The following is a 10,547-nucleotide window of genomic DNA, read 5'->3' on the forward strand; positions in this document are numbered from 1 at the left end:
TCAGCATGGTTGGGTGAATGGCAGATTACTTCTGGGAACAATGTGTTTGCGTGGATGGCAGCCTACATCTGGGATCAGGGTGTTTGGGCGGACAGTGCTTTGCCTCTGTGATCAGGGTGTTTGGGTAGACGGCAGCTTACCACTGGGATCAAGGAGCCTGAGTGGATGAAAACATACCTCTTTTATCAGAGTGTTTGGGTTTATGTCATCTTAACGCTGGAGTCAAGGTGCTTGGTTGGATGCAGTTGGTTGGATAAGAGCTTTACCTTTGGAATTAGGGCATCTGAGTAGATGACAGCTTAACTCTGCGATCAGGGTGTTTGGATACATGTCAGCTTACCTCTGGGGTCACGGTCTTCGGTTGGCCTTCCTGTGGAGTCAGGGCGTTTGGGTGAACAGCAGCTCACCTCTGGGGTCAGAGCGTTTGTGTGTAGGGCAGCTTACTACAGCTAACTCTCAATTAGTTTAACTGAATTTATCCTAAAAAATAATATTTATCTCTATACCTGACACACAAAATACTGTGACTTATATATAATGTGGCATGTTGTAAATGCAACCAGTAATCAGAAGACAGTGTGACATGTGCTGCACACCAGGGCAATTTCAGAATCCCAAATCAGATCTGTAGTTAACACCAAGCTATGGTAAACCAAGTGGCAACTATATACATGTATGGAAATCACACAACCCGAAAAACATATTAATACACAGGTATGTCTGACTCACTATCAAAAACGATGTAAACTTCCCTGTAGTAGTTAATAGATTAACAGACACAAAAAACCCAGAGGTACACCAACGAAAACACAGTGCAATGCTAGTAGTAGCGCGCCAAGGAAGGGGGCGACGGACGGGACGAGGCAGAACAGGACCTGAAAGACAAGAGCAAAAAAAATCAACGGGGAACAGGGAACAAGACAGACAGGCAAAACAGACAAAGAGGCAGGAGCCAGGACAGGACACCACACAAGACAGGAAAGGCTGACAGACAGACCAGGAAGGGAGAAACAGAGGGAACAGGCGGAACAAAAGGAGCGGGAGTGACGGGAGGGAACGATGGGAAACCAGGAACGGAGCGGGGCAGAACAAAGGGACCAGGAATAGAGGACGGCGGGACAAAGGCAGGTGGAGGAACAAAAGCAGGCGGGACAGAGACAGGAAAGAAGGGAGAGAAGGAGGAGGAAGGAAGGGGAGCCCGAGGGAGCCCCAGCGGGCGACGGGAGGCAGCCGGAGGGGCTGCAGGCGGCCGGGAGGCCGGAGCCGGAGGGGACCGAGAAGGGGCTGAGGAGACAGGGCGAGGGAGCTGAAAGGGGAGGAGGGAGCAGGAGGGAGCACCAGGGAAGGGGACGAGGGAGCTGGAAGGGGCCAGGGCGAAGGCAAGGCGAGGGGGGGAGCCGCTGCAGGCGGCGATGTCCACCGACGAGCCGCAGGTAGGGGCCCCGCAGGCGGCCGAGGAGCCGCCGTCGGGGACCCCCCAGGCGACTGACCAGGCACCGGACGGGGGAGCGAGGCAGGGCGACGAGGCACCGGAGGGGGACCCGCAGGCGACAGCCGACCCGGAGGGCCAGGACCCGCGGGCGCCAACCGAGCCCCAGCGCAGGGGAGGCAGGGCGAGCCAGGGGGCACGGCGGGCGGGACCCCAGCCCTGCGTCTGTGTCCCCTTCCCCTGTGGGACACAGACAGGCCGACCCTAGGTCGGGGTCGAAGCTGCCGGGGCGAGGGACCAGGGGTCACAGGAGCGGGAGTAGGAACGGGGCCAGGAAGTAAAGTCATTCGGGGCGCCTCGGGAGCTGCTGCAGGCGGAGGGGGCGCCGGGTCAGGAACAGGAGCGCGGTCAGGAACAGGAGCGCGGTCAGGAACAGGAGCGCGGTCAGGAACAGGAGCTGGCTGCAGTGGGGGCGCCTGCCCGGGAGCTGCAGGTTGCTGCAGTGGGGGCGCCTGCCCGGGAGCTGCAGCAGGCGGCTGCAGAGGGGGCGCCTCTGCAGGAACTGGAGCGCGGTCAGGAACAGGAGGTGGCTGCAGTGGGGGCGCCGGCCCGGGAGCTGCAGCAGGCGGCTGCAGAGGGGGCGCCGGCCCGGGAGCTGCAGCAGGCAGCGAAGGCGGCTGCGCAGGCGGCTGCGAAGGCGGCTGCACGGGAGCGGGGTCCGCCGGCAATGGCGGCCGCACGGGAGCGGGGTCCGCAGGCAGCGGCGGCCGCACGGGATAGGGATCCGCAGGCAGCGGCGGCCGCACGGGATAGGGATCCGCAGGTAGCGGCGGCCGCACGGGATAGGGATCCGCAGGCAGCGGCGGCCGCACGGGATAGGGATCCGCAGGCAGCGGCGGCCGCACGGGATAGGGATCCGCAGGTAGCGGCGGCCGCACGGGATAGGGATCCGCAGGCAGCGGCGGCTGCGTCGGCGGCAAGAGCAAAGGGAGCTCCTCAGGCTCGGCTATGGCCTCTAGTCGCGGAGGCGGCTGTCCCAGCTGTACCGCGACCCGGCGTGTTCTCCGGACCGAGGAAGCCGCTTGGGAAGGCAGCTTAGCAGCGCTGAGGGCCTCCGTGTCGTCCTCCAGCTCTCCAGCTGGGAAGGAGGCGGGGACGAGAGCGCACGCCCCTAGGGCGATCGTCCGGGCGACCGTCCGCTTCTTCCTCCTTCTCCGCGTCACCGTCGGGGGGGTAGGCTGCGCACTGTCCGAGAAAGCGGACCGCGGGAGGATGGTCCCCGGTTCGTGTAGCGCAACCCACCGCTCTTTACGGAGCTCGGCCACCCGCTGGAAGTTACCGCGCACCTCCTCCGCGAGGTGCGCGTCCTTTTCCAGGGACAGCCGGTCCAGGATGTCCCAGCTCCGGCTGATGAGATCCCAGGCCGGGAGATCTTCCCGGATGCCGGGCTGGGCGATCCAAAATAGCAGCTGATCGACGTAACCGCGGTAGTCCTCCACAGTCACGGAAGCTGCTTCTCTTTGGTCTGTCATTCTGTCACGGGACGTGGTGCGCGAGCACGGCGGAGAGCGGCGATCGTGCGGAAGGGCGTGAAAGGAGCAGGCAGGCAAGCGGGATACGGGGAAAACGGGGGTTTAATAAAGTGACGGGGAGCAGGAGACATGTAACGCCAACTAACATCAATGACAGACACGGGTTAGTACAAATCAGGAACTTAAATACATGAAACAAGGCAGCAGGAAACAAGACACGACTGGGCACGATCAGGAAATCACACGTGGGTAATTAGGGGGCGTGGCAAACACGAGGAGCGGACGGAGCGGGCGTCACAAGACAGATAAACGTTTAGAAAAATAATCGATTCTACAACTTAACTTGCAGCTGTCCAATTACACATCCATATTTTATTGCTGGTGTGGTATATAATAGATATTTATAGGTAGGTGTGGTATATAACGCTGAAGGTTAGACGTATAGTACAATAACATATGTACAACATGTGGTCATTTCAGTCAGACAAACGTTTAAAGTGGAAAACGAGCTTTATATTTTACCGGCAATTTCCATAGCACATCTTAGTCGAAGTACTACACTGCCATCTATTGGACAAGTAGGGTTACTGAATCGTGAAATGTGTCTTAAATCATGTTTTTTAGGACCACTAAAAGAGGATTATCAGTATGAAGGTTTATCAATAAAAATAATTTATTAAAACAAATGTTACAGGACTCTCCCTGAAAATAAGGTGTTCTTAGCTTCCAAAGCCAAGGACACATTCTAGTGATTTTCCAGGAGACTGAACCTAACTAACCTGGGGCCTTATGAAAAACAATCAATCAGCTCATGTTGAAGCTCACAAGGTGTGGAGAACAAGAAAGACAAGTAAGGGAGAAAGGCAAGGTGCAGAGCATACACAAGCAGTGTAGCGGCACATCAGTTATAGTGTATGATTAAAAATACATAATTTCTCACAGTATCAATAGTGGCCCATTGCTCCTACTGTAGCCTCACACCTCCTGGGTTGTGGGTCCAATCTGCACCCCTGCTGTAATAAACAGTGAAATTATCACAGTAACACTGTTTATCAGTAAAATAGTACAATACTGTAGAAAGTAGGGCAATATTTATGAGAACCTTGCCGATAAAATGCTGCAATGCACTGTGATTCAGTACGTAAACTGCAAATAAATAAACTGTAGAATTTACTCAAATTAAATGATGTAATAATTTGCACTCGCTTTTTGGGTTGAATTTAGTATACGCAATTCTAGGAAATATTTTAAATAAATCAAGTTAAAGTCTGGGGTGGCATGGTGGTGCAGGAGTTTAGAATGGCATCACTGGTTCATCAGGTGTGGAGTTTGCATGTTCTCCCCATGTCGTTGGCACTGTTGCCTCGCACCACAGGGACCCGGGTTCGAGTCTCCGCCTGGGTTATATGTGTGTGGAGTTTGCATGTTCCCCCCATGTCGTTGGCACTGTTGTCTCGCACCACAGGGACCCGGGTTCGAGTCTCCGCCTGGGTTATATGTGTGTGGAGTTTGCATGTTCTCCCCATGTCGTTGGCACTGTTGCCTCGCACCACTGGGACCCAGGTTCGAGTCTCCGCTTGAGTTATATATGTGTGGAGTTTGCATGTTCTCCCCATGTCGTAATGGGGTTTCCTCCAGGTACTCTGGTTTCCCCCCACAGTCCAAAGACATGCTGAGCCTAATTGGAGTTGCTAAATTGCCCGTAGGAGTGCATGTTTGAGTGAATGGTGTGTGAGTGTGCCCTGCGATGGGCTGGCCCCCCATCCTGGGTTGTTCCTTGCCTCGTGCCCATTGCATCCGGGATAGGCTCCGGACCCCCCGCGACCCAGTAGGATAAGCGGTTTGGAAAATGGATGGATGGATGGATGTGTGGGTGTGAGTATCTGTATATAATTAATAAATCATTCATATTAATCAGATAAAAGGTAAAACACTAACCTGAGGACTGATTATGTTCAGGGAGAAATGTACACACACTGAAATAAATTTGTAACATCAACCTGTCCAATGCTAGGATATTACCTTCATCAACTCAGCCAAGTCTGTGGCTAAGAATGGCATCACTGGTTCATCAGTTTGATATCTTGTCAAGAAAGGAGTGAAGGTCCTGGTGATGGCAGAAATGTAGAAATGTAGCTTTGCGAAGATGAGGGGTCTGTCTGAGCAGCTTCAAGGGTGTCAAACGATGCAGTTCCTGGATTTGGTAGCTTCCTCATTCTGACTGCATCCAGGTACCTGGTCAGAGACGGCCACACCTCCAGGGCTCTCTGCTACTGGTAAGTTTAAGCCATCGGTGGCTACAGGATGCAAGTGGAAATTTTGCAGATTTAGTAAAAACAGTGAAGTCCTCTCTCCTTGCTGGCACACTATGGAAGAGAATACAAATGGCTTTCAAACTTCCTCTAGCTGCCATATGGAGAAACCACATTTGCTGGCATTATATGGGGTTTGAAGGCCACAGCTCCCAACCACAATCAGCTGAGTGCCCTCACACTGCTCACGCTGTTCTTCATGAAGCAGTTCTAAAAACTTCCAGTTTACATTTGGTCCATCCATGGAGACTGAAAGCAGCTGATGAAAAACTGAGTGTCATTTATCAAGCATATATAGACTAGGTAATCATCTATCACAACAAGTAAAACTTAGAATTGCTTTTAACCATGTCGCAAATGTGGGATTATCCAACCCAGTTAACGTTAAACTTGCACTTCTACTTGAATGACGTGTCCACTAGCAACAAACTGCTAATGTGCGTCCCTGAAATAGCGCCCCTCCCACAAACACAACCGGAAATGTTGGCGGTTCCGCTCATTCCGATCTCATACACAAAAATGCAAAACACCAATTAGAAATTCAACAAATTCTTTATAGATTACCAGAAAAACATATAGCAATCTTGTTTACTGGGAATGTGGTATTTTAAGACCTTTGAACTCTGGATTTAAGGACTACTAGTCATTTTAAAAAATATTTAAGGCCTTAATTTTGGAAAATCCAGTGTAACATTTTTTAAGAATCTGCGGATACCCTGCTCTTATACATTAAAGACGAGGGTTTATATGAATAAAAAGACGCACATGAAGACTGTAATCTCAAGTGATCAACAGTAAACCTTCCATAATGATATAACGGTATTTAACACCTCTGTAAGATAGAGATGATGTTTCAGACAAAGCTGGAGAAAGTCAGGCAAAATCTTTCACTTTTACCTTTTTATTTAGATCATTCATCCTGAAGCTCTTGACTTGATAGGTTATTCAGATTATTTTCTACAGATTAGCATGAAGTCTCTCCTGTATTGAATTTGGTACAAAATTGTTGCTAATTTTCACGGAGCACGACGACGCAGAAATACATAGAGGAAATAGTCAATGAATCAGATCTGAGAGACAGTGTAATTTCTGACCAATCAGAAATGAGTGGGCCAGGCTGCCCGTGGGCCTGGCCGTCTTGCATCCTGTAATGAAGCACTCTTTGCTAGGTTTGCTAAAGCTAAACTTTAGCGGTGCGCCCTTATCCAACCTCCAACCTTGGATAAGGTGAGATGCTTTTATTGTCACTGTGAAAATACATTGAGATGTCATTTGGAGCAAGCCTGTAGACGCCATAGTAAGCATAAAACTACAGACTAACACTTACAGAGTATAAATACAGATAAAATACATTAAAAAGCTAAAGATACATACACCAAAAATAAAAAAGAATAAAAATAAAGAAAAAATTCTGGTGCTAGAAGCAAAGAAACCAGTAGCACATTGTCAGATATTACACAACAAAAGCGTAGCATTGAAAAGCTCCGGGCTGCTGTTTCTGCATGCATTGCCATTTTGGTTTTTGGCTTTGTTTACGTTGGAGTGGATGAGTCAGATGGCTGAAGATAGATTACATCACTGCCATCTAGCGGTCAGGGGTTTAAATGCCAACAGAAAATGGAAAAAGTCTGACAAATTTTTGAGCTGATTAGCTGTGAATTTTGTAAAACAGCAGAGGCGGTTGGCTGGAGATGCACTAATGATCGGCTTGCAGGTAGTAGAACAATGACCAGCTGAGTCTTTCCTCAGTGTTTCTACTTTAAAGAGCAAAGGGTATCATAACACACTTTAGAGTACTTGGTGCTTCACTCATTCTTCTATCTTGGTGCCATGTTTCACCATCTCTATCAGTGTCATCAGCATCAGTGAAAAGGTGTCTGGGATGCTGACCTTAGAAGCAGAGTTTCAAAGAAGAGCTGATGAAAGGGGGGGGGCAAAACACCCCCCTTTGAAAACCTCTGAACACTAGGGGATAAGAGAAGGAAAGATCAGCAATTTGCTGTGAAGCACTTAAACTTGGCATAAGAAAAGACAGACAACATAGCAGAGAATGGTTTCGATCCATCGACCTCTGGGTTATGGGCCCAGCACACTTCCTCTGCGCCACTCTGCTGCACAGTCGGGGCTGGGTGAGTGTTTTCTTAGTGTGTCCACTTTAAACAGCAAAGGGGCTCTGGACACACATAATGGTACTTAGTGCTTCTTTTCAGAGACCCCTAGGTTATAAAGCCCCTGTGAGGTGCAGCATGAGCCTTCCTCAAGCGATGCCTAATTTAAGCATGACAAGCAGGTAAAAGCTGTTGGCCATAGACAAAGTGAGACCCAGCAGAGGACATGGCCGTTCTAAGCCTCAGACCTGGTATGGTGATGAAGCTTCCTGTTACACTTTCTACTGCCTTGGTTCATTGCAACAATCAATATGATAAAGAAAAGGAGTCATCTTAGGTGGGACTAAAACCCACCCCCCCCACTTTGGAATCCCCAGTACATAATGGGGAGCGGGGGGGCATAATGAATTCTGAAGGTCCCCATAGCCCTCAGCCCACTGGGAAGATGCCCAGTACGGAAATGACAGATGCTAAAATAGATGCTAAAGACTCAAATGGCCTAATTGTCAGTGTTTGTTATAGACACCTAATGTAGCTGCAGAGGAAAGCAGAATGTTGTATGACGACATCAGGATTATGAGTAATAAAAATGATGTGGTGGTTATGGGTGATTTTAATTTACCAGGGATACAGTGGGACACAGTCTCTGGCTCTTCTGTAAATGAACTGGAGATGGTGGAAGTGGTACAGGATTGTTTTTTTACTCAGTTTGTTAACATCCCTACCAGGGGAGATGCCATTCTTGATCTTGTTCTCTTTAATAACCAGGACAGGATTGGAAAATTAGAGGTTTTAGAACCACTGGACAGTAATGATCATAACATGGTTAAATTTCAGGCTAATTTTCGTGTCAGAAGAGCAAAATCCAAAAGAAAAAAGTATATTGTGAGGAAGGCAAACTTTAATGGTATGAGACTGAAAGCTAAGAATGACATTAAAAGTTTCTTCCAATGTTTTATCTCCAAAAAAGCTCTAAAAGCTGAAATCACTCATCTACAGGATAGTAAGGGCTTTATAATTGAAAATGAAATTAATATAGTAAATGAATTTAATGATTATTGTACACGGGTGTTCACGGTAGAGAACACAAATAACTCACCACCATTTAGATTCATTGAATTATTAGATTTCCAGAAGTCCTTAAGCTCAAAGCTACAGGGTTTTTACAAACTGTATCAGCCTGAATATAATTGCTAGAATATAAAGTGCAATACAAATACAATTTATTATTATTATTATTATTATTATTAGTATTATTATTCTCAATGGAGCAGTGATGGAAGGACACCGGCAGATGTTGTGGCAGGTTGATTCTCCTGAGAACCCTCAGGAATTACAGTCTTTGCTGCACCTTCCTGATCAAGCAAATTCTGTTATTTGTCCAGGTGAGGTCCTCCGATATGTATGTGCCCAGGAACTTGAATGTTGACACCCTCTCCACAACTTCCCCATTTATCACCAGAGGCTGGTGATCCACCCTTTTCCTACTAAAATCAATGATGAGTTCCTTTGTTTTCTTCACTTTCCAAGTGAAGACAGGAGTCCGACAGGGGTGCTTGTTATCCCCGTTCCTCTTCCTCATCGCTATCAACTGGATCATGAAGACATCCACCAGTGAATGCAGAAATGGAATCCAGTGGACCTTGTGGAGCCAATTGGAAGACCTAGACTTTGCAGACGATCTCGCGCTTCTCTCCCACAGTCAACAGCAGATGGAAGAGAAGATCAATGTGCTGGCAACCACATCATCACAGGTTGGACTCAACATCCACACGGAGAAGACCAAGATTCTGAAGACCAACTCCAACAGCAACAACCCAGTCACGGTGAATGGAAGTTCCCTGGAGGAGGTACAGTCCTTCACCTACCTGGGCAGCATCATCGACCAGCAGGGTGGAACAGATACAGACGTCAAGGCAAGGATCGGCAAAGCAAGAGCCGCCTTCATCCAGCTCAAGAACATCTGGGCTTCCAGAGAACTGACCTTGACCACCAAGATCCGACTGTTCAATTCCAATGTGAAGTCAGTATTGTTGTACCGGGCCGAAACCTGGAGGAAACCAAAACCAACATCCGAAGAATCCAGACGTTCATCAACACCTGTCTCAGAAAGATTCTCCACATCCGCTTGCCAGACACCATCAGTAACACCAACCTATGGGAAAAGACCTACCAACCTTCAGTAGAAGCAGAAATCTGGAAGAGAAGATGGGGATGGATAGGGCATACCCTCCGCAAACCATAAACCAACATCACCAGACAGGCTCTCAGATGAAACCCCCAAGGCAAGCGGAAGAGAGGCCGTCCAAGAAACACCTGGAGACGAGACCTCGAGGCAGAAATGACAAGGATGGGCTACACCTGGAGTCAACTAGAAAGAATGGCCCAGGACAGAAACCTCTGGAGATCTACCTTTGGCGGCCCATACCCCGGAAGGGGTGGAGGGCGAAAATGAAAAAAAAAAAAAAGATGTTATTATGGTCTGTTTTGATAATGGCACTACTTTACAGGTTTTTAAACAGGCAGGAACAGAGCACAGTGACAGAGATGTATCAAAGGTCAAAGGTGTTTGTGAAAACCCCAGCCAGCTCCACGGCACAGTCTCTTAGCACCCGCCCTGGGACGCCATCAGGAGCAGCTGCTTTCCGTATGTTGACACTGCGAAGTGTCTGTTCTACATCAGTACTCTGCAGGATGAGTTCCTGCCTGTTGATGGCTGCTGCTGGGGCCGTAACAGTCTCAGTAGCCACCCTCTCATGGCGGCCGAAGAAGTGATCGAGCTCTTCGGCCAAAGGAACACTGTTGCTGGTAGATAAGTTGATACTGCTGTTTTGGTCTGTGATGTGCCGTATCCCTTGCCATCCGCGCCTGGGATCGGAGCTGCCGAAGTGGCTCTCAATCCGCCTTCTATAGGTCGCCTTTGCGTCTCTGACGCCCCTCCTCAGCTCCGACCTGGCAATGCTGTATTGTTGTGCGTCACCCGACCTAAAGGCCATGTTATGGATCTTTAGCAGAAGACGAACATCTTTGGTCATCCATGGCTTGTTGTTGGGAAAGATACAAATTTGTTTTGTGCTGGTGACAATGACCATGCAGTATTTTATATAGTGAAGAACAGTGGAGGTGTTAGCATCCTCGAATATGGACCAGTCAGTGTGGTCAAAAC

The 10,547-nt window shown here is 48.9% G+C and overlaps 1 long non-coding RNA gene across 1 annotated transcript; it reads right to left on the bottom strand.

Moving 5' to 3' along the window:
- LOC125722014 (uncharacterized) lies at positions 1–812 on the bottom strand. The gene is made up of 3 exons (XR_007386060.1): positions 730–812; positions 267–370; positions 1–157 (listed from the first exon to the last, which is right to left on the bottom strand). It is a non-coding gene; the product is annotated as an uncharacterized LOC125722014 (long non-coding RNA).
- Positions 813–10,547: the final 9,735 nt, after the last annotated feature.

Source organism: Brienomyrus brachyistius, unplaced genomic scaffold (assembly GCF_023856365.1).
Source record: "Brienomyrus brachyistius isolate T26 unplaced genomic scaffold, BBRACH_0.4 scaffold36, whole genome shotgun sequence".
In the NCBI taxonomy this organism is placed as follows: Eukaryota; Metazoa; Chordata; class Actinopteri; order Osteoglossiformes; family Mormyridae; genus Brienomyrus; species Brienomyrus brachyistius.